The sequence below is a fragment of the Cyprinodon variegatus genome, unplaced genomic scaffold (assembly GCF_000732505.1).
Source record: "Cyprinodon variegatus isolate N-32 unplaced genomic scaffold, C_variegatus-1.0 Scaffold1224, whole genome shotgun sequence".
NCBI classification, from domain to species: Eukaryota; Metazoa; Chordata; class Actinopteri; order Cyprinodontiformes; family Cyprinodontidae; genus Cyprinodon; species Cyprinodon variegatus.
The window spans coordinates 41547-64674 of record NW_015151677.1 but is presented as its reverse complement, the minus strand read 5'-3'; the positions used below and the strand labels follow the sequence as shown (position 1 = coordinate 64674).

The 23128-nt window shown below is 41.2% G+C and overlaps 1 protein-coding gene across 1 annotated transcript in view; it reads left to right on the top strand.

Moving 5' to 3' along the window:
* The first annotated feature begins 1164 nt into the window (after nucleotides 1-1164).
* LOC107102255 (dystroglycan-like) overlaps nucleotides 1165-23128 on the top strand; it is a 42076-nt gene continuing 20112 nt past the window's right edge. The window contains exon 1 of the mRNA XM_015401474.1: nucleotides 1165-1614. The gene's annotated coding sequence lies outside the window, so the exon portion shown is untranslated. The remainder of the gene's footprint in view (nucleotides 1615-23128) is intronic.

Genomic DNA, 23128 nt, shown 5'->3' with positions numbered 1-23128 from the left:
CTCCAGGAATAGACCTGGGAAGCCCCCATCCATCATCATACACACTTTCATCTGTCACTTGCTTTCCCTTGTGTGGTTCTAGCGGGGTTTTGATCAACCAAACCTTTTGTTTTTTTTATTCATAAGGTGTGAAATGTCGTTCTAAAGAGACCATCATAGAATTTGAAGTAGGCTGACTTGGACTGGGTCAGCATATCAGCTACCACTTGGGGCAGAATGTCACTTTAGTTAGATGGAGTCACATTTGACTTTTAGTTTGGAATACAGAAGAGTTCATGGTTGACCTCATGACTGCGATGCACCAAAAAAAAACCAAACCATCTTCCCTCCCCCACCGTGCTTCGCTTAAGGAGTTGGCGTCCAACTTCTTTTTATGCTTTTCCCCAAAATGCTTTTGTACATTGAGGTTAAACATCTCTACATATATTCACAGCAGGACGTTTTCCAATAACTAATATTTACTCAAATGGAGCTTTAACTCCACTTTTTTTCCATTTGAGATGAAGTACTTTCACTTTTCCCAATCGACTAGATTTATTTCTAAAAAGATGGTTTCTTTTGCTGTTCTTTGACTCGTGTAATATTTAATGTTCCGTTCACTCGAGCCTGTAATAAGTGCAGTGTTCTCAGCAAAGTTGGTTAAAGGAAAGTTTGTGGCCACAGCGTGAGGTTACAGTAAAGTGTTTGAGAGTAAAAAAAACTGCTGCTAAAGCAGATCATAAAAACAGATTTTTAATGGATTCATTAACGGTTGGTTTATATCTAATTAAGCTTCATTTGGACTGCTGCTAAAATCCAAAGAAGCATAAAGTGTAAAACTACTGCTGGTTCACATAAGAGTGAGGATAAGGTGATGGGTATGAAGCTTCTGGTGGTTTTATTAAGAAATAGATTTAATTGGATTATTGGAACCACTGTTCCGATGGATTCTGCAGGAGGAACCTGCTTATTTTCAGCAGACCGGTGACTTGTTTGGTTCCTGGACCAAAAAAGTTCAGGTTGGACCAGAATCGCCCAGAATGTCAGCTGAGAATCTGGGCAAAAACAAAAGTGAATGAAGTGAAGGAGGAGGGAGCGCCAGGGAGGCAGTTTGTGGGAGGAGTAATTCAGAAAATGCACGGTTCTGCCCTCCTTCATCTGCTCCTCCTCCTCTTCCTCCTCAAACGGGAGCAAACTCGCCTCCTGGATCAGGATCGGACATTTGCGTGGAGCACCGCCGAGGATCGGGACTCTCTGCTGCCGTGGAGGCTGCTGAGATCCAACATCGGCGTTCCTTCAGATGATTTCAGGAGAACAAAAAGCCACCAAAACATTCCCCTTTCTTCTGCCACATCCCACCGGTTCCCTCCGCCTCTCCCGGTTCCGGGGAAAAGATTCTACCGCTTGGTTCGCGTTCCGATCCCGGTGCTGGTTCTGAGATCTCTGGATTGATTGAGAAGCGCTGCTGCCGCTAAGTTTGGAGCAGCCCGTTAGAAGGAGGAGGAGGAGGAGGAGGAGGGACAGAGGAGATCTGACACCGAGCACAGAGCTATATCTGTCCGCTGACTGCTGCAGGGAGCCGCACCGGAGCGCCACCGCAGGGGAGAGGGGATTTATCCAGGAAAGGGATTCACGGTCAGTGTCCTTCCTTCCTTCCTTTCTTTCTTTCTTTTTAATGCCAGCTGTTTTTCTCCGCGCTGTCTGCGTGCAGCCGGAGGCTGACGGAGCTGCTGCAGCCTGAAGTGGCCAATAGACGGAGCCTGGAGTGCGGCGGAGCGCCTGGAGACTCCGCGGCTCCTCAATGTCCGCCCCGGGTGGATATTTCAGGGCTGCCATATCATCCCTGCTGTCACACGCGCGGACGCCTCACGCGCTTTGCGCCCTAGAACAGGTGCGTGATAAATGCGGGGCAGACGGCGCTGGGCCTCTCGGGCTGTAATTTACGGAGTTATTTTGGGGCTCCTGAAGGCAGCAAACCCGGAGCTGTTGCGGAGCTCGGTGACCTCGCTGATCTCCAATGGTTCCTGTTTTCTATCCATGACGGAACCCAGAACGAGCGTAAACGGGCCGCGTGCGCGCGCCGGTGCGCATCGGGAGGGGGGCACTCGGTGTGTGCGCCCCCCCCTCCTCCCGATTCCTCTCACGTTGGCTTTGCCATGGAGACATTTGACAGGAGCGAGGACGGCTGCTGTGACCGGGGCGAAACGAGGACAGAAAGGAGTCCAGAAATCTTCTTAAGATCATTTTCCTTCATCATATGTCATTTTAATCCCACTTCCTCCAATATTTCTTAATATTTTGAAGCCTAAACAGATAATTTAGTCTTTATTTTGCTGTGGTCTGACTTGGGAGGATCTGAATGTGTCCTTGAGCAGTTTATGATCTTCAGTGGAATCCCAGTAATGGAACCAGTTATCTGCTTGGGGTTTTTTAAGCTCCTGACCTTTGGATTGGACTAAACTGTCAGTTTATACTCAAATTCAGCTCTTAAAATGTATCCCCTAAGCTTAAATAATTAAACTGCTGTTTATTGTGAGGATGGAGGGACCTGTAAGGGCCAATGTTTTGTCTGTAAAGAAAAAACTTTCTTAAATAATTCTGTTTTTTTTTTTTTTTTACTTGGTGAGATAAACATTAAAGTACCAGAATATTAATGGGGAATGAAAAGTTTAATATCCTTTTTGAGACCTTGCAGAAAGTTGGTTGCTGCAGTAGACCTTTTCTTCTATTAAGGCCCCCTTTGCAGCTGCATTGTTGGTGAAGCATGAGGTTTTCTCTCTCAGTAAACGTAAAAGGTGAGCATGCATCACAATGGTTTCAAAACAGGTTGAAATGAGTTTGCAAAAACCATTCCAGGTGAAGTTAAAACAAACGACACAGAAACTTGACCTGGATCTGCTTGAACAGAACCAGTAGCTCCTGAAAACAAAGGGTTGGGCCATTCAAGGACCTGCAGGAATTGGAATTTTTAGTTTTCGTTACTCTTTTGAAATCATGCTTTTAATTAATGAAGATAAACCCCTGAAGATGCACTAATTTACAGTACAAAAACAGAACTTTTGATGCCAGAATCTTTAGGAGGTTCATTTTAGCAGAGTGAAAGTTTTACTGCAGTACTAGCCCAGGAAGGATGTGGCGGCACACTGTGCAGAGCTGATTGGTAAAACCAGAGTTTCAGAATCTGTTCTGTTGCGGTGTTCTGCTGCTTGGTTGTGCTTATCTGACCTAGTTAAAATTACATTTACAACTGTAACCTTAACTGTGTCAGATATTTAAACCACTCTCTTAACCATGCTATGTTTTTGTCTGGACAGTTTTGTTTTGTACGTCTGAGGGCCATTCAGTACGGTTCTTCGAGCTGATTGGGTAAAACACCACTCGGTACCTGCCTTCCATGTGGAGCTTTTAGACAACAGCAGCAGCAGTAGCAGTTGCGACATATCACATTCTTCATCAAACAGTGGAGTTAACTTATAAATCAAACTTTTATCAAATCTGATCTGGAGAAATGTCCGAATTACTTTCCCATCTTGAAAGGCATAAATCACGTCCTTTTGCTCATTTTACAAAAAAGAAATTAAGGGATATACCAGCTAAAACCGGTGCAGCCTTGCTATTTTGCTTCCCCCTGCTGCTTCTGGTCGACGTCATATACGTCACTGCATTTCATTGTTATTGAACATTTCTATATCGAGGTTAATGCATCTTTTGGAGTTTGTGAATTCACTAATCCTGCGATAATTCATCTTGCTTACAAGGTAACTGATCCGGTTTTCACAAAAAGGAACAAATTGGAGTCGATTCTGTTCCTTAGTCTCACTCCTCCTCCCCTTCTATCCAAGCTCCACGCTTTAGATCGTCCAGAACAGGAGTTGTTATATTGCCAAAACTCTGTGGATCCTTGTTGGTGATAGGAAATGAAGGCAGCACATTTTGTTAAAGGCCTGATGTGTCAGGAGAGGAGGTCCAGATCATTTTAGGGCCAAACTACTGGACCACAGATAGGAGGGGGAAAAAAGCCATTGTGCTGGAGTATTGTTGACTGCCTGTGGTCTGTTTGCAATAAACTCAGATGTGATGATTGTTCAGTAAGTGTAATATTAATCTCCACTCGTATCATCTTTATCATCATCCGGACGCTCAGCTCTCTTATAGATTATGATGTCTAGCTGCTGTTCTGTGAAGATGCCAACAGGAAGTCTGTTAGAACCTGGAAAAATCAGATGTCAAATGTCTTAAACATTGATTAATAGTGGATTGTTAGAAATTGTCAAGAAATTGTCAGAAAAAAAAACTCTCCTTTTATGGTGCATTTAATGATTCATAAAAATCTGAATTTTCAGTGTCTGACCTTGAGTCCGTTATTTTCCCTTTATTTAATTTGCTCCCGGCTGCCCGGGCTCGACCCGCAGCAACTCCGATTGTGTGGGAGTGTCGTCCCTCTGAGGTGGGAAGTGTGAAAAAATGGGACGGTGTGGCAGTAATTAGTTCTGGGACATTAACTGCTTATCACTGGCTGCATTTATTAGCCAGTCTGTTTTGGCTGGTTAGCTTTTTGGACTCAAAGCCAAACGGTTACCTGGTCAGCCATGAAGGAATTCCCTCTCTACGCCAGAATCCTTTTATGGAGGGGGAGAGGGATTGGGCAGTGCCAGATCCTGCTTTTCCTAAATGATGGGAATTTCTCACCAGGACTTTATGTTGGTTTCTGACCTTAGAATAAGACCACCTTCAGCTGTTCAATTGGACATGAAGGGCTCCCTAAAAGAAAAAAAAAACTCAATATTTGAGCTTTGCTGAGAGCTTCTTGTAAAGCCCTCCCTGCCGCAGGATGATTGATCTGGTGATCAACATGATTTCCAGCTGCTTTAGCTAATTAAACACGCAGAGACGCAGCAAAGAGCGAACTTTCCCCTCCTAAAGGAGTCTTTTCATGGAGCCTGTTTGCTCTGGTGGTCGTGGCAACGGAGCCACATGTGGAGGAGTGTTGCCCGGTTTGCTGTGAAGGAATTCGGATTCTCCATTAACCTCAACCCGAGGGGGGGGGCTTTCACATGCAGCTGAAAATGTATTCTGTTATACACCCAGATAAGTAGAGAGAACCCACCTGAGGTGGCACAGAACCTGCAGCATCCACTGATGATGCTAAAGAGATGCAGGAAAACTGGGAATTAGACAGAAATCTCAAGTAAAACTGTAGAATGCGGCTTTCTATTGGACAAGGAAATATGCGAACGTCATAAAACTCTGTTTAAGTTTATGGAAGGAAAATGGAATGAAACCTTCTTTTTATGGTTGAACTCTGACCTTTTTGTTAATGACGCTGATGGAAAAATGAACACATTTTCTCCCCATCCTCCATCATGGTTTTTCTTTACTTTTCCTCATGATGTTGGTAAAATTCCTCCGAAATGACACAATGACATGCAGCTTACTTGAGAATTCTATTCTATTATCTTTTTTATGTTGTATATTATTTAAATACCTTCAGACTTTAATGATTTCTTTACTTTAACCCAAATTTGAAAGCCAAATTAATCTTCAAATTAATACGTACCTTGCACGACATAGAAACCTGCCCTTTTTTGCAGCCATTTTGAAATGAGTGTGTGTGTTGCATTGACTTGGACAAACTGGGAGCCATTGAAGCGTCAGTGGGGGTCAAACACAGCAGGATGAGGAAATGAGAGTCTAGAGAAGCCGACATGTTAAATCTGACAGCCAAACAACAGCCGACCCACTTCACACCGACCCTGTTGCGTTTGTGTGTGTGTGTGTGTGTGTTTCTAACACTAACACAGGCGGAGTTGACACAAACGAGACGAGAGCCTCAGGTTGCACAAAGGCTGCAGGTGTGAACGAGTCAGCAGCTTTTTAAAATAGCAACTCGGTCTAACAGATCCAGGATCAGGGATGATCTCAGTTTGCTGCGACTGAAAGCAGGAAAACACAAGAAGACTGTAAAAATGGAGAGAAACTAATACTGTTCTACAGATCCACCCCAGAAGCCTTCTTCAGTGTGTAGGTACTCAGCAGAGGATCCAGACGTCTCTACTGCAACATTAGCAGTGATCATCAGCAAACTTGGACTGATTAAAATCCAATTACTGATCATCCTGCAGGATTTCATTCATTGTTTATGTCTTTGTCTGCTTCAGCTCAATATATCATTGGATTTATCACTTTAGTATTCATATCATGGGGAACTGTTTGAGCATCATGCATTCAGGCTGTAATATTCATGGTGACACTTGGTTAATGCAGCATATTAGTCTTAGAAATTAAAGAGATGGTAAATTAAATGGTATCTTAAATATTTAATCATTGGAGAAACCTCCTGCTCAAAACACGCTGCTCAGATGGAAAAAAAATCAAATTTATTTAGTTTTAGCAGAGATCTAAACATCTGTTTGTGAACCCAAAGCAGAAAGACGAAACATTCTTTCAATATTTACATCACTCATCTCATATTGATGTTGCAACATTTTTAATTATTAGTTTCCCTATTCTTATACAGTCATATCTACAAGCAAATGAATGCATTTTCACCCCCAAACCAACTTGTTTATTAAAACTGATTAAAAGGGATATTTACAAGTTTAACTCCTCCTGGCCAGTAAGTGGCGCTCTCACTCTGTACCTTTTGCCAGCTAGGTGCCAGGCCTAATGCTTTTTAGTTAGCAAATATAAAACTTACCTGTTCATAAGAAAAGCTGTGGATGCTATGAGGATCTACCGATTCTTGTGCAAATGAGCAGATGGTAAAGATCGTACTTTCGGTAAGGATCAGGTAGTGACACGTACCGAAAGTACGATCTTTACCATCCGCTCATTTGCACATGTGCAAGCAGATATTCATCCAAGTCATCATAAATGATATAATTATGGTAATAAAAGTAATTATTTCTATCCTTAAATCACTTAAGAGTGCTAATGCAAATCTTTAAAAATGTTTCATGACTTTTCGGAGACAATTTGATGCTTTTTACATTTTCTCTGTTAAACTTCTTGTTTGACGTCATCATCGGACATGATCAGAGCAGTCCAGCAAAATATGATTAAACCATGTTTATCTGCAGTTTAGTTATTTCTATCTTTAGATTACACACTATATAACATAATAACATGAAAGGAAAAAAGTTAAACTTTTAATCCGACAAGGTTATCTCCAGGAAGTAGTGTGGGATCCCATTTCCTGTGCAGACCGGGCACAGACGAGTGAAAAAGTAGAATTTTAAGGCATTCATTTTCTCAGGATATAGATTGATAACCTTTAACACATTATAGTTTAGTACGTTTAGTATTTTTTGGGAGGGGAAAATGTAGTTTAGTTCTTTTTTTTACACAATAAAATTAAGGGTGACCCGGGTGTATATCTGGTTGCATGTGCCCAAATGGGTTGATGGTACGGATCGTGCTTGGGGGACGGACCGGGTAGTGGCAGTTCTTAGTCTTGTTTTGCTTTTTAATTTGTCTTGAGTCAGAGAAATGTAGCACGTAGAAGACGCTCAGAGATGCTTAGATCTGGCAATGTCTGAGCTCCGTGTCACGTCAATTTAATCTTCTATTACTATTGCTGCAGAATCCTTTGTGTCGGAGTTGGCATTGTAATCAGAAGTAAATATAGTAATATTTAAATCCATAAAAATGTATCAAGGAATTATTTCTATGAAATCCCCCCCCCTCCCCAAAAAAAATGAATATTTTTTTAGTTTTGCACCACTGTAGCCATTATATAGATGTATTTCTTCAAAAAAAAACAGTTTTAATGAAAAAGTTAGCTATGCTCGTTAATGCAGATCCTTGGGGTGCTCCTTTAATTTTTGTAAATTAGCTCCTGTGTTATTTTCTAAAGTTACACAAATTCTTGTCCAATGTTTTTGGGTACATTTTAAAATAGTGTTATTTACCAAGCTTACTGTGGATCATCTAAACAGCATTTAAGCAGTAATGACGCAAATTTGCAAAATAATTCCAAGTTTTAAAAACGGCAAATTTCACTTTGCAGAGGCACTTCATTTTTTATCACCAATTGTCTTTAGCAAGGGAATAAAGACATTTTTTCCACTCCAGTTCTTTAGGTTATACACTTAAAGTGAGTTTTCTGCTACACAGAAGGGGAGAGAGAGATTTGCAGGTAGCACACAGATCCATCCACGCATGCAAGCTCGAATTGAGCTCTTTTCCTGCTAGATTGGACTCCACACAAGAGAGGATTCCAGGCCATAAAAACAAAGAAACCCTGTTTAGTAGCTGGAATCTGCACTTAATGTTCAACAAGGACCGATGTTGAACTCGGCGAGCTATCTTTGTAAATAAACATATTCACATCAATAAAAAAAACTGTTGAGTTTCTTTTTTAAATTATAAACTGTCCACAAATGCATCAAGCAGGCTCATTTGCTGCTTGTGGTTAGTCTAGAAAATAGTCAAAATAGAAATGCAGTTTGGGGAAAAATATAGCCTGGAATTGGGTAAGAACATTAGGTCATTTATTAATGATAAAAAGCACAGTAATGCAGCTAACTTGGACAGTGTGGATGTTAGGTGGTTATAATTTTAAATCTGTAGGATCTCCTTCTTTTTAGGTACAGATATAAAGCTGTATTCCCTGATCCTGGATCCTCTTTCTACTAAAGTTAAACAAATCATCAGCCTCATGTTTGTTTCCTCATCTTCCACTGTAGCTGAAGTCTCCAACATTTATTCAGTTTTATGCCAAATAGTTCTGTTCATTTCTGGGGAATGCACTGCATGAACCTTGGTCGATATTTATATTATTATAGCTGATAAGTGGTACTTCCCGTTACAGTTGACATCGTAAAGAGAAACGACCACACTGCTTTGATCAATTTTCTGTATTGAACACCCCCAAACACACAGAAAAACACACTAAATTGAGTAATGAAATGATGACCGACATCATCCGACGCCGTTAATGCAGATGTCTTGTGCATCCATTTGTATTTCATACAGACTAGGGCTGCAACTAACAATTATTATGCAAATGGAATAATCTGTCAATAATTTTTTGGATTAATAATCGGGATAGCTAAAGGTTCCTTAAAGATTCTTTACTAAATTAATCCTGGTGAAACTAAAATTTTTCCACTTGGGTTCTGGATAGAACATACTGACAGACTTAAAAGGTTTTATCATAAATGCAATATGTTTGATAAAATTACTCCTAAGTGCGTCACTCTGTCAGCTAAAGGCATGTTTTAGAGACACTATACTCGAGTTGACAATTAATCGATAAGTAAATTAGTTGGAGATTGATCTGATTGTTTTAACGCCCAATATAAACCCAGATTCACTTAATTGTTTGGGTTTTCTGTGACAAATTAAAAAAAATCTAACATTTGACCAGATTTAAAATTTGACACCTCCTTTTGTTTTTCATTTGCATTTTTCCTGCTGCATTCAGCTTTGTTGTTTTAACAGCTTCAAGTTTTTCTCTAGCAGGATGTTGAAGTACGAGTTTCCTCATGCTAAATGCAGATGGTTTCTTTCCTGCAATAAAGCAGTGGCTGCAGCCTGCTCTGGTTTCTGCTCTCAATGGATGGATTTCTAGAATCTCACTGATCCCCCAGCATTAAGATATATTTTAATTTTTCCTCTATTAGCAATGATCATTTCAGATTCACTGAGGACCAAATGTTCTCCTGTTAAGCAAACTGAGCTGTGACTATTTATCTGAGCTCCGTTGAGCATGCCAAAATAAATCCTGAAACTTCCTTCTTAATGCTAAAGCGCCACTTCAGAGAGCTTCCATAGTTCCGGAAGTAAACACTCGCCATGAAAGCTCCCTTCTAATCCTATTTGCAGATATGTGCAACAGATCAGAATGTCACAAGTCATGTATTCATGCCGTTATTCACCCTCCGGCTCATCAATCCATACGTTCATCAAGTCATTTATTCACCCTTTCCCCTTCATCCGTCAGTCAGTCTTTCATGATGGGCAGTCATTTAGCAGGATGATTCAGAGCCTGGAGCTGGGAGACGTCGTGCACAGTGCAAGGATCTGCGGGGGGGGTTATGTTGGATATGGGAAAGGGACGAGTTGATTTATTGGGCGGGAGGCGGCAGAGATTCTCTGAGAAAACGGGGTTAATAGAAATTGAGCGAGTGCGAATGGGGGAGAAAATGAGGGATGGATGGGTGGATGTTGTGGGACAGTTGGGTGAAGAGACAACTGCAGAATGAAGTGGTGTGTTGCCGCCGACCGTCCCCGGTAGGCTCAGGGTGACCTCAGAGGAGAGGGTGTGGGTGCTGTTTACATACAAGCAAGCATTACAATTTGATAAGGCAATAAGTTGAAGGGCAAGCAGATCGCACACCCAGATCCCCGCTGCTAGCAACACAGCAGCTTCAAAGAGCACTCTGAGATTGCGATCTCTGCAGCTGCAACCGCTTGTTTCTACAATTTAACACTCAGGAAATGAATCTGTTGGTGAGGAAGCCAGCAACATCATCTGTGCAGCCAAGAGTGAAAGCCAGGCCCGATGTTCATACTGTGTGGAGACAAATATTCCTTTTTAGGATGATTTCTAGTTTTAGGGGGTTTTCTAATGGCTTTAATGTTTCACTTTCCAACTGTAGCCACCAGCACATCCCATTATCATTCATTAACAGAATGAGATGGAGAGAGGAAGCTGTTTGAATCTTTTCTAATGCTGTGATCCCCTTGACCTGGGCTGAATGTCTAATTATTCTCTATTGGGTCAAATGCTCAATTGCAGGTTTCACATTCCTGTCATCAGCTGTTCAGTCCTGCAGGGCTTTTGAATGCATAAAAACTGGAATGACCCTGTGCAGGTTACTATGATCCTCTGGTGTTTCTGATATGCTGCTTTAACGGCTGGGTTTGTTATTCCCATATCGGAGTTTAAATAGTTTGGGCCTCATGCAAAAAATGTCTACTACCTGTAGCATAATGCTTCATGCAAAACCAGTTTATAAAAAATAACCTTAAACTTTGCATGCATGTGTTTTTCAGTAACACAAACTTTGACATACGGTAGCAGCCATTTAGAACAAATATTTTATCCATTTCACGAACATCAAGACTAAAAATGGCCTCCATTGAGTTTGTTTTTGACTAAAGAAACCATAAAGTTCACCATCAGAAAGCGATGTCCATCCCTTTTTGGAAGTCATAGCTGAGTCATCAATATTACCAGCGTAGATTAAAGAGCTGCAGGACCGACTGATGTAACTAAACTATGCACTCATCAGTTCTATTTAACAGCTATTTTTCATCTCTTTAATGTTTCTGTTTTGAACCTTTTTTTGGTTTGAAACAATCCAGAGATGTTCGATGTCATATCCTGCAAATGTGCATCTCAGAGGAAGGAAACCTCTGATCTTCAAATTGATATTAGACGGTCCGTTTAGCTCCGATAAACCCAGCAGATGGTCAAAGCCTGTCTGCAGTGGCTTTAAAAATTCACCTGCGGAGTTTGGAGGTCACTTTGCTCACTGTGGAAAGGCTACCAGCCTTGGGCCACTATTATCAAGCAGACAAAGGATGGAGCCTTGGAGCTGGGACATCTGCGGTGACTGTAGAGGAAAAGGGCTGGATACTGAGCGGCTGTCCGCCATGAATCATCAGCTCAGTGAAAGTTTAGGCGGCTGGCTGAGAGAGAATTACTGCTTAGCTCGGTACTGATCATTTGATGTTCGACTTTCACTGCCTGCTGAAGAAATGACAGGAATATTTCCTTTAGTTCATATATGGAAGCTGAACAGACTGAAGCGGTTAATAAAATGTCCCATAAACTGCCCAATAGCTCAGTTTTTAATTAAAAGGCTGTTTGTTTGTTGCAGATCATGGACTGCATTAAAAGCCTAATGTTTCTGTTGAGGACAGGTTTAAGCAGCCTGTTCTGTGATGGTGCATCCCTTCCAACATAATATATCCATCAGAGATGCTTTGAAATGAAACCAAACCTGATATAAAACAGCTGTATGAAGGTAGATGACCAATAACTGTCCCTCTTTGGACCAAAACACAGGTGAATACTTAAAATCAGCAGATCCCTGCTGAAGCAGGTTGGCTGTTTTATTTTTTCCCCTCCCTGCTCTGATATTTATAGCTGTGCACAGTGAGCCAGGTAGGACAGACTCTGAGATGAGAATTGATGACCTGCATCAGCAGGGAGGATGGGACGAGATGCCTATCACAGCAGAGGCATCACACTTACACAAACACCCACATTTAGGGGTGTGTACAGGTAATGGACACACAACCTTTCCTCCCGTTCACAGCGTCTGTGCAGCAGGTCTGGATGCAGCTTCGGGTCTCCGTTAGCTGTGTTATCACAGCTCCACACAGCTGACCCAGATCGGACCTGTTTGTCTCAGTGGAGGTGTGTTTGCGGTGTGCAGCTAAATGAAGCCTGCAGCGCCGATGGGAATGGGACTCTGAGCTGATCCAGGCTGTATGTTTGGAATTTGGAAGGAGGTTCACTCTCTGAAAACATGGAGCCTCATAAATCAGACCATTTTTCTAGGTTTTCTGCTGTGTCACAGTGAGATGTCAGCAGAGGATTCTGCCACCCTGTCACAGTTTGTGCGCAAAGAAAGAAAATCCCGTGTAAGGGGGAGAGGATGTCCTTCTACATCTCACTGTTACACACGACTGTTTCAGGTGAACGGTTGGTCTTCTGCAGATGAATCTGTGCCACTGAGTCAAAGCTCTGAATCTAAAACGGGACGCCCGGTTGTAAACACCCACCCTTACACCTCCTCTCTCTAAATGACTCACTGCATAAAAATAAATCCTGAGCCGAGTGAACAGAAACCCTCTCTGACGCCGTTACAAAATCTAACACTTAAACGTAACGTGTTTGACCTCTGAGGTTATTTCTGTCCCATAAAAATCACTCGGTTCATCGCTGCCGTCAGAAGTGGAGTTGAAACGTAGCGTTGAATGACGTCACTCCAACTCATTAGACCCAAAAATACAACAGTTTGGAGTTTTTAGAAACCAGTTCTTCCAATCCACTTCCAGAAGGACTGTCTTTTATTGGGGGAGGACACGATTTAGCATCTCGGGGGTGGGGTACTTGGTACCCAGTGGTTGGAGAGCTGGGTGGCTACGACTGTCTCTCTGGATCCCTGAGCGGGACCTTTACTCCCAAAACTCTGTTTCTGCTCATCTTTAGTTTCAGAGGATTAATTCAAAGGACAAATTCCTCTGGAATGAAAATAATCCCCTGACATAGTTGGTTTCATTTCACTTCAGTTTCACTGAAACCCAGAAGCAGCCCTGACCAGTGACAAGTTAAACTGGGAGACAGTCTGTGTGGTGTGTGTGTACCTGTCTTACCCTCAGGGTGAGGGCCATTTTTTCCAATCTCACAATCAAATTGAGGACCAGTTGTTGCAAAGTGGGGACATTTTGCTGGTCTTCACATGCTATTTTGCTAATGTTTAGGTTTAAGGCTAAGGTGTCAATTGGTTAGGGTGAGGTATGGATTGATAATGGTTAGGTTTAGGGCTAGTTTTCAGGTTAGGGCATAGAAAGGGTTGAAAATGACTGAAAATCAATGGGAGTCAAAACATGGTCCTCACTACGATGGCAAAACAAGTATGTATGTGTGGACTTGTTTTTGTGATATTTTGCAGACTTTAATCTTAACACAGTCATGCATTGGAAACCTATGTCCTTTTTGGGAAAAAAAAATCCTGGTCCCCATATGGTAAAGTTCTTTTCTTTGAGCCATGGTTAGGTTTAGAAATATGGTGTGTATTCAGTTCAGGTAAGTGCTAGGGATAGGCAAAGAAACAAGTGTGTGTGTGTGTGTGTGTGTGTGTGTGTGTGTGCGCTGTTTCCAGCTGCCACTTTCAGTCTGCAGCAGCTGGAAGCAGCCGTTGCTCACATGTATCCAAACACACGTGACCTCCTGCTGCCAGCTGTCGGCGTCCGTCATGCCTGGGCTGGTGGTCCAGTTTGACCACACACTTGGTGCCAAAACAGTTGCATTAGAAGTCACCGAGGACAATAAAGCTGAGAACTATAAAAGCTCCTCTGACGCCACCTTTTATTTATGGAACCTCAATAATCATGAAGATCTGTTAAGCAGCTTTGATGTAAAACCTCGGCTGCTCGGGTTTGATTCCTTCTCAGAGGTGATGAGCAGCAGTATCAATTATATTTATGTAAAAAGTTTGAATAAATCCAGTAGGATAATTACAGCTGGGCTTATAGCTGTATATACAGTAGTCTGGGTTATTACTGTGACTGACTTTCTTGTTAGTCTTGGAGGCAAACATTTGAATTATTAATGTTCTGGGAAGTTTATAAATATTCATATTTCTATTCAGTTAAATGTGACGAATGCTCTAATCCCATTAAAACACATTTAAATGCCTCTTTTCTTTATTTTTATTCACTTTCACGGGCTTCACTCAGGCTTCGTTAGTTTCTCAAACACATCAGCTTCTGTAAATAAAAAAAACAAACTTAAATCTGGAAACCAAAATTCCTCATTCAGCCTTAAAAGCAGAATTATGTAACATTTTTTTGGTTTTTTTTCAGGCTTTGGAGTTTTTTTATGACTTCTATTGTTCAACACGTTCTCATTACCAATTCACTGAAAAAAAAAAAGGGAAAACAAGGTTTGGACATGGATTTTCTGTGATCTCATTGGTTCCACCGTCTCATTATCATCATTCACCAGGGATGTGTGCAGGAAAGCTTGAGAGAATTTCATTTGGAGAAACCAATTAATAAGGAAGCTCCTAAGATGTTTGGATGACTTGGAGCTAAGATGCAAAACATTTGCCCACTTATTGCAAAATAAAAATTGCTCAATTTCTAGACTTCATATGTAAACTCAATCCTCAGAATATTAAAGAATTCATATCTGTTTTAAGCACATTTCTATATTTTCTATTTTGTCTGATCCTAATGCTGTGATTATCTGTTAGATGTCCTGAAGTCAGTTGGCTGTTAATTTAACCCAAACGTTAAAAGTTGGTTCTGGTTTCAAATTTAGATTTTTTTGGTCTTGGAACAAGGTTAAAACATGAGTTTAGGGTTGAAACAATCGTGATTAATCGATTGTTAGAAAAAAAATCGTAAATATTTTGTATTTTAAGATTTAAAAAAAGCTTTTCCTTCTGTCAATATGCCCTATCCAGAACTCCTCAATTGGAAAAGTTTTAGTTTCACCTGGTTTAATTTTGTAAAAAAAATCTTCTTCAAGGAACCTTTTGCTATCCAATTATTAATCAATCAATTGAAAAAATTAACCACAAATTAATCGGTTTACAAAATAATTAGTTCCTGGTCTAAATTAGTTATTGAGTCAACCGGCTAAGGTCCTCTGTAGAGGCGTCAACTTTATCCAGCAAATATTTCAAATGATCTCCATCACCATGTTAACTCCAGTAATTTTGAGGATTTTTTTCTCACTACATTTGAACTTATAGATACTTTTTACTGAATGTTTTTAAACTGGCTTGGTACTTATATACATATTAACATGATGTAACGGCTACAAAAACGAGGACAATCTAGAGTGGGAAGATAATCTTTTTGTTTATAGAGAAACACTGATGCCGTAGATGAAGACAGGATTCTGAGAATGATGGATCAGATTGTGAGATGGAAGATTTCCAGATTTATGTTCAAAGCTCTTTATCAGTTTTAAATCTAGTTAATGCTGTTAAAAAGTGTTTTAACTGCTTATATGGTGCAATCTATATCTTTCTGCATTTTTGTAGTTACTATGTTATTATGTAGTTACAACTAGTGGGACCGAAACAGCTAGCATGCATGCATGCTCCTGAAATGCTAAGCTAACTTATACTGCAGGGCAGGCTACTCTTCTAGACATTCATTTTCCAGGGTTATTACGAAAGCAAAAGATATGACATTTTATGCAACCTTTATTTTCTTGCTTCGTTTTATTATTATTTTTTTTACTTTATTCTTAATAGCTTGGAGCAACATGTAGGGGAGGGGGTAGCATTATCATAAAGTAAAGAAACCCAATAAGGTCCCCCCCCCCAAATATAGTTGAAATAGAATTAAACCTCCAATTAATTGACTGAAAACTTAAGTGGTTTTTCAACAGTGTTTTCCCTTTGATACCAGAGGGTGTCTAGAATGACGCATAAAACTAAATCTAGTCATTCTTTTGGACTTCCTGCTGTTGCCCACTCAGTCATATTACTGCTCAGAAACTCTATCAGCTGCTGACATTCCTGATCACATTCTAATTTATCTCGGAAAAAAACAAATGTGTGCAGATAAATCTCATAGGAAGGCAAGGTAGATTTATTTGTATAGGACATTTCAAACAATGTAAACCTTAAATTCATAATGCTTTACAAGAAATCTGTGAATTACTGATGGAAAAAGTGCTGCAGCAAAATTTCAGGTTCGCATAAAAAAATAAAAAAACCTTTATCGAAAATCCACACATAAATAATTAAATGGTTCAAGTCTGATTCTAACTGAAGGATTCATTTTTGCTCTTTCGCTCCAAGTCTCCCGAATCTTCAGGGATTCGTTTTCAGGTTTAAGGAGCATAAAAACCAAAAATAACTGCTAAACCGAGCAGTCTCTAAGGATTAGTGGCGTCAGCTGAACTCAGCATCAGTTTGCATCAAGATTTTTAAGCTGCTTGACTGAATGTTTCATCCAGAATGAACAGAACCATAAAGGCAGGAAATTCAGTGGAGATTAAAGGATTTCTCAGAAGTCACCCGGTGAGAAGACATGTCTGCAGCTGACTCTTATTCCCGCTTCTTCCCGCTCTGCTAAAGGGAGCTGATGCACATTTGAAAGGACCAGTTAACCATCAGAAGAACCACTGGGGAAAGTTCTCCCTGGATGATTGAATGTTCTGCTGTCAGCTGATTTCTGCTGTGTCGCAGATTAAAACCAACACCGGGAGGACCTCAGGAATGCAATCAGTGGTTCTTTAACATTATGTTCTCCACCGTCTCGGCCCTCTGCGCCGCTGCTCTGCAGGGCTCCTTCATGTTTCATTTCTGCAGCGATTGCAGCGTTATAATGAACAGGCTGAGAAGATTACTGTAGTTGGCACCTCTCCCACCCCCCCATCTCCAACATACGCACACCCTTACAGATGAGCTTCAATAACGTGTGATCAAACTGGACGCCTGTTTGGCTTCGTTTGCACAAGAACCACAATTCCCATGATTCCACCCTGCTGCTTTCATTCTTATTGCTGTTTATTTGTCCTGGGCCTCGCCTCAGATTAAATCCTCATTTAGGAGATGCTCACTGTTTTCAGACACCGGGATGTTGGAATGTCTCTTTTATCTTGAGATTTGGGCTCGACTTGGTCTCTGCTGTCCCAGTTGTAACAACACAGCCCAGGCTGGTTTTCGGGTCTGGGTGACGGCGGATCTTGTTTTCCACAGAAGGATTATTCCACAGATAAAGATCTTGTTTATGGAGAAAATAATTGGCGCTGCAGGTTGTCTGCTTGTGTAACTCCGCAGTACTAATCTTTTCTGCTTTGTTTTTTTTGGGAAGTTGGGAGGTCTGGAAAACATACTCCACCTACTGTACAGCATGTTGTTCATAGCGGCTTCAGGAATGAGAAACCCTACATGTTATTTCCTTTTAAAGGACCCAATTTCACCTTTCTGCCTCCAGTCTTCTGGTATGAATGAACATCTGCACGTCCTATTGTTCAGCATCTGATCAAAGATGGATCTGGCTGACCTTGGAGCCGTTTTAGAGGCGACGTTCACTGGGAGAGGTTTACATCTGCCTCCCACTGCCCATCACACCCAACTTCCAGCAGCTTTTTGATCCAAGCTGCTGTGACCAAGGAGCGGCCGGAAACTTCCTCCTACAGATGTTCTTGTCAGCTGGACCTGCAGCTATTATTAAAAGAATTTCTCAATATGTTTGTTTATGGTTCAGGTTATGAACCCCCAAAGCCCAGCTTGGGTCCCATCTGAGAACCAGATATGTAAACCTTATGTTTTGGTTCTATTTTAGTCAACTTGAAGAGTAATTGCTTCTGGATACTGGGAAAGATGGAACCTTCTGGAAGAGAGTTTTTTTTTTTTTCTTTCTTTCTTTCTTAGTTTAACATGCCTAACTTGAGGCAGTTAAGTTCTTCCACTCTATGTTCCCTTTTCTTCTTAAAACTCTAATTCCATCAAACTATGAAAAGTTTCAGGTCGATTGTCCTTGATGACACATCTTACAGTCTGCTGGTGAAGATTCTCAGTCATCCAGGTCAGTTATTCCAAGAAAAAGATAATTAAGAACAATCCACTGGACTTTGTTTCCAAGTTTGAAGATGTTTTTCCTCTCATCCAAGAAGCTTTTTCGATTCAAAATAAAAACCTTGAACTTGATGCTATTCCTGAGATTTTGAATTGAAAAAGCTTATCGGATGAGAAGTGTAACATCTTCAAACTTGCAAACAAAGTCCAGTGGATTGTTTTTTATTTCCTTTTTTTGGAATCTTAACAGCTCAACCAATCCGGTTTCCATCCCATTTCTAGCATTTTAACTTTTCATGTTCTAGGTTAGTGTCCTTTTAGGACAGTATGACGGCCATTCTGGTAGGTGTACCCTCCTCTTCCTCAGTCAAGAGCTGTGATACACGCCTATATCATGAACCAATCACAGAGCCTGGTAGCAGTGTATGGTCCGTTTCTCTTTTTGACTCACTTGACTCTTTTAGACATTCCCATTTTTTGGGGTAATATCAACCTGCTGAATGAATCTGAAGAGCTGAAGTGGCAAATTAATGGGTCAGTTTTAGAGCAATACATGTAAAATTTCTCATAAATATTTCACTATACTACAAAGATTTTATTTTATTTTTCTTTGTTTCTTTTGTTACGATAAATACTACAGAATGCTGCTTTTCTTTTTGATCCTCACCCCAAAAAAGATCTCATTTCCATGACTTTGATTTTGAAAAACCAAAGACCCAAAACTTAGCAATCAATCCTGATATTTGAGTAGCTTTCCCTGTGTACCTGGTTTATTCTTGTTATCTTTATATGAATATAGACAATTCAGTCTATATTGACATGTGCTCTCCATTATCTATAATATGCACTTGGTGTGGATAATGTCTGTTCTGTACCAGACTTAATATTTCAGTTTTGATTTGGCCTCTGAGTTGCAATCATGCACATGTTCTGTAACTCTCTACTTTGCTTGTACTCTCATGTTTTGTTCCTAAAGTTCAGTAAATCCCTTGTGGCTCCATGTTTGACCTACTTCGGTGTACTGTTGAAAACGCCTCGGGAATGCAACATAGAAACGGCTATGACTCATTTGTGTTGTCATTTGTCTGAGACCTGGTTTAAACCGACCGCATACACAGAGTTAAGTTTATCCAATAATCCTTGCTTTAGGTTTAGGAAACAAACAGTTGGCTTGTACAAAAAAAAAGCTCCCAGTTGGTTTTCCTCCTCCTCTCTGAACATGCTTTATAATTCATTGGAAGAGTTTTGCTCTTGGCATGACGCTCGTTCTCCCTGCCACCTTATGTTCACACATATGGCCCCTCCGCTCGCCTTAGTAGCAGCTAACCGAGTTTCAGCCGCCGACTGGACGGTGAGTTTGTACTGTGATTGATTGCTCTTCTTGCTCTGGACGATTCTGCAGCTTTGCGTCTCGTTCAGACCGCAGCACAGCTAATTACAGGAGTAATTAAGAGGGGAAAGGCAGATTAATCCGAATTCATTTGAAAGATTTTTGGAGGTAGCACAGATTGTGCACCTGCAGAGGTCACCGCTTTGAAACGTATCCATAAGCAGCCGATAATAAGGTCGGAAAAACCAAAAAGACCTCGACTCCTTCTCTGGGACAGACTCCCTCAGATGCTATAAAAGAACAATAAGGACGTCTCTCCTCCAACGGAAGGAGTAATCTGTTTACAGTAAAGCTGTCTGCGTGAGAGAGCCGTCTAAATACCTCAGATGTGTCTAATCTCTGTGCTAAACATCCAAATCTTGTTGTAAAGGTAAACACAGCATAATCCTGGTTTACTCTGGAGACTACACTGGGAATGCATCATCCAACCCGCTCTCTGCTCTGTGTGTGGAATGTGTAAAGAGGAGAAGACTGCATATCCCGGGAAGGTTACCGTGTTTAGAAACCCTCCCTCTGTTTGAGAAGCGGCTCTGCCAATAATAGAGGCGTCAGCTGCGACTTTGAGACACTGTTGGTGGTCATCAGGGTGAAGACTGACCCGGCAGAAATCTACAGCTCTGATGTTGGCAGGACGTCTGTCTGTCTGATTGGCCTCCATGCGGGAATGCTGTCACTATAATTGGCCCCTGAGTGGTGTTTCTCCGCTTTTCATTGGACGCTGAGGGAAATTCCAGCAGCAGATTTTTGTTACAGGTCCAGACAGGAACTTTCACACCTACTGGATCCTGTTAATGTACTGTATCTGAGTGAGACTGAAAGCAGACAGGGCTCAGCTGGGAATGGAGTGTTTTTGATGATACCACTAAAGTATTCCTTAAACATCTCCAGACTGACTCACAGGACTTTTCATTTGACCTTTAATGTCGGAGATGTCTCTCTTTGACTTGTCGATCCATTTTGATCAAGTTCAGAACTTTATGCAGGGTTAGAACTTGCCTCAGTATTTATTTTAGCATTGTCTACAAGGATTAAAAATGTATGAGTGCATTAAATTGAATAGCAAAATCAAAACACTTTTGTGTCCATTTAAAGCAAAACTCAATAACATTTTTTTCCTTAATATAGCCTATTTTAAGTCACTTTGATGGTAGATATGAATAGACATATATCTTTTCTTTTTTTCTGTGTTTTTATTGTCATAAGTGCAATGAAATTCATTCTCTGCATTTAACCCATCCCCTTGGGAAGCTGTGGGCTGCCATTTGCGGCGCCTAGGGAGCAGTGTGGGGTTAAGGGCCTTTTGCTAAGGGAGCCACAGCGGCAGTCTGTGGGAGTGGGTTTCAAACTCTCAACCCTAGGATTCCAAGCCCTATGCCCTAACCACTAGGCCACCACTCCCCCTCTATTCCATGCCTGTTTATCTTTAATCTTTGATTAAAAGGCTGAAAAGGATGAGTATCCATCAGTAAACCTTTGCAAAGTCCTCATGACTTGCAGTGGTGACCCCTAAAGAAGGAAGCAATGGAAAGGAAACATTCTTCTAATTTTGATTACAGCCCACAGATAATTGAAACACAGAATGCAGCTTTATTAGAAAGGTTTTTAAAGAGGGGTCTACTGTGAATAACAATATTGTGCTCTGATTAATATATGTGTATATACTTAGCCCGCTTGTTTCTGACATATGAGTCATTAAAGCCTAAGGAGGCTCCCTAACCACTGTTATTCTTTGCTGTAATTTTTGCTCATGGGCTCATCTGGATTACTGCACACCACAAACTACCAGATCCTTTACAGTTGGAGCCTCAAACCTCCACTTAGGAGTGAAGCACATCCCAAAGAGCTGCGACTTTATGGGAGGAAATTGATCTCCCTGAACTCTCCATAAGTCCTTGCTTAAGACTTATGATGACTTTAGCTGTTAAAGTGTTCATAATTACTAAAATGATTAATGCCACATTGAGTGCAATGGTTATTTTTGTTTTATTTGATGGTTGGGAGTGTTGGTATGCATAAAGACAGTCTGGGTTTGTCTTTGATCTGGCGCCATGCAGCAGCTGCCCCGTTATTCTCACCAAATAGGAAATGCATCTGAAGAGTTCTATCTTTAGAACCACTGAGCAGTTTTCACATAGTGTTCCTTAACCAACGCCCGGTAACGCCCCCATCCCATCGGCCCCGTCCATCCTGGGTTCAGTGGCAGACACCCCAAGTTATCACATTACTATTTATTAATTTTTTTAAATGGAACAGATTCGAATCTTCTGCAGTAAAGTAGATTTTCTGTTGTTTCTGTTTCCAATTTTTTTTTCTTTATGCAGTCCGTTACAGCATAAAAAAAAAAAAAAAAAGTCGGGATAATCTAGCCCCAGATCAACTGACAGGTATGGGTGAATTTAAGAGTAATGGTTTTAAATTAGTCATTTTTGTGGCTGATGCGGTGGCATTTGTTCGGATGCAGAACCACAAATCCACAGCTGTGAACACTTGAAGGCTGCATTAATCTATGAAGAGTCTGTGCTGAAAAATAGGATGTTTTACAAGTTCCTATTGTAAACTGTGTTCATCTGTGACCTAATGATGGCTTCTGTGTTGGAAACGTACATTAGAACAGCATACTTGCCTTCTTCAGGTATGCTTTTTTTTTTGAGTTGCTGCTGCAGCTCGATGACCCCTTTCATAGTGACACTCCCTCACCATCATCAAACCTTTTGTCACGCGGTGAATGGTAGACCTGTGCTTCTGATGGGTGAATGGGTGCCAGGAGGAAAATAAAACTGCCTTGAAGGCTTCATGGATCTGACTGAGGGCGGATCTGAAGCCTCTGGAGGGATGACAGGAAGAAGTCAGGCAACAAGAGAAGCCGTGCAGAATGAGAGAAGGAAAGATGGAATTAGGTGGCAGGTTAAAGAAGTGTGTAAAAAAACAAAATTCACCAGAGTGAGTGCAAATCTTATCTTTCACTAATAGAAAATGGTTCTGCTGCAGCTTCAGCGGGTTTAAAAGCAAAGGTCGGTCCAGCAGTTGGTGGCAGCTTTATTCAATTGGTCTGAAGCTACCTGGGAGACTGAGTTGTTGACACTCAGAGACTCCTGCAGAGATTCTGCTTTCCCTGACGGGACAAAGTGGATTCCCAGCGGGACTTTCCTCATTTCCCATCCGTCCTTTTTTTTCCCCCACTTTCCTTTCTTTGCTTTCTTTCTCTTCATTCCTGAGGCCTTTTGTTCCAATACATATTCAGTAGGGAGGGGGTCTGAGTTCAGGCCTGCAACACACACCTCCACACACTCAGTTTGACCTCTCTCACAAAGGAGAAGGCATGCATTCATTAGGAATCCCCCGGAAAGCTGTGACCGGTTAGGCATTGTTGCTGAAATCACCTTCGCCTCCCCCTCCCTCATCTCTCCATCTTTCATCTTTTGCCTTCACTTTTATGCCCCAAAGCGGAGCCATTGATGAGCTGAGAACAGAGCTAATCAGATTACTCCCTCAGCGCTGATATTAGGATTTTTTTTTCAAATCAACAATG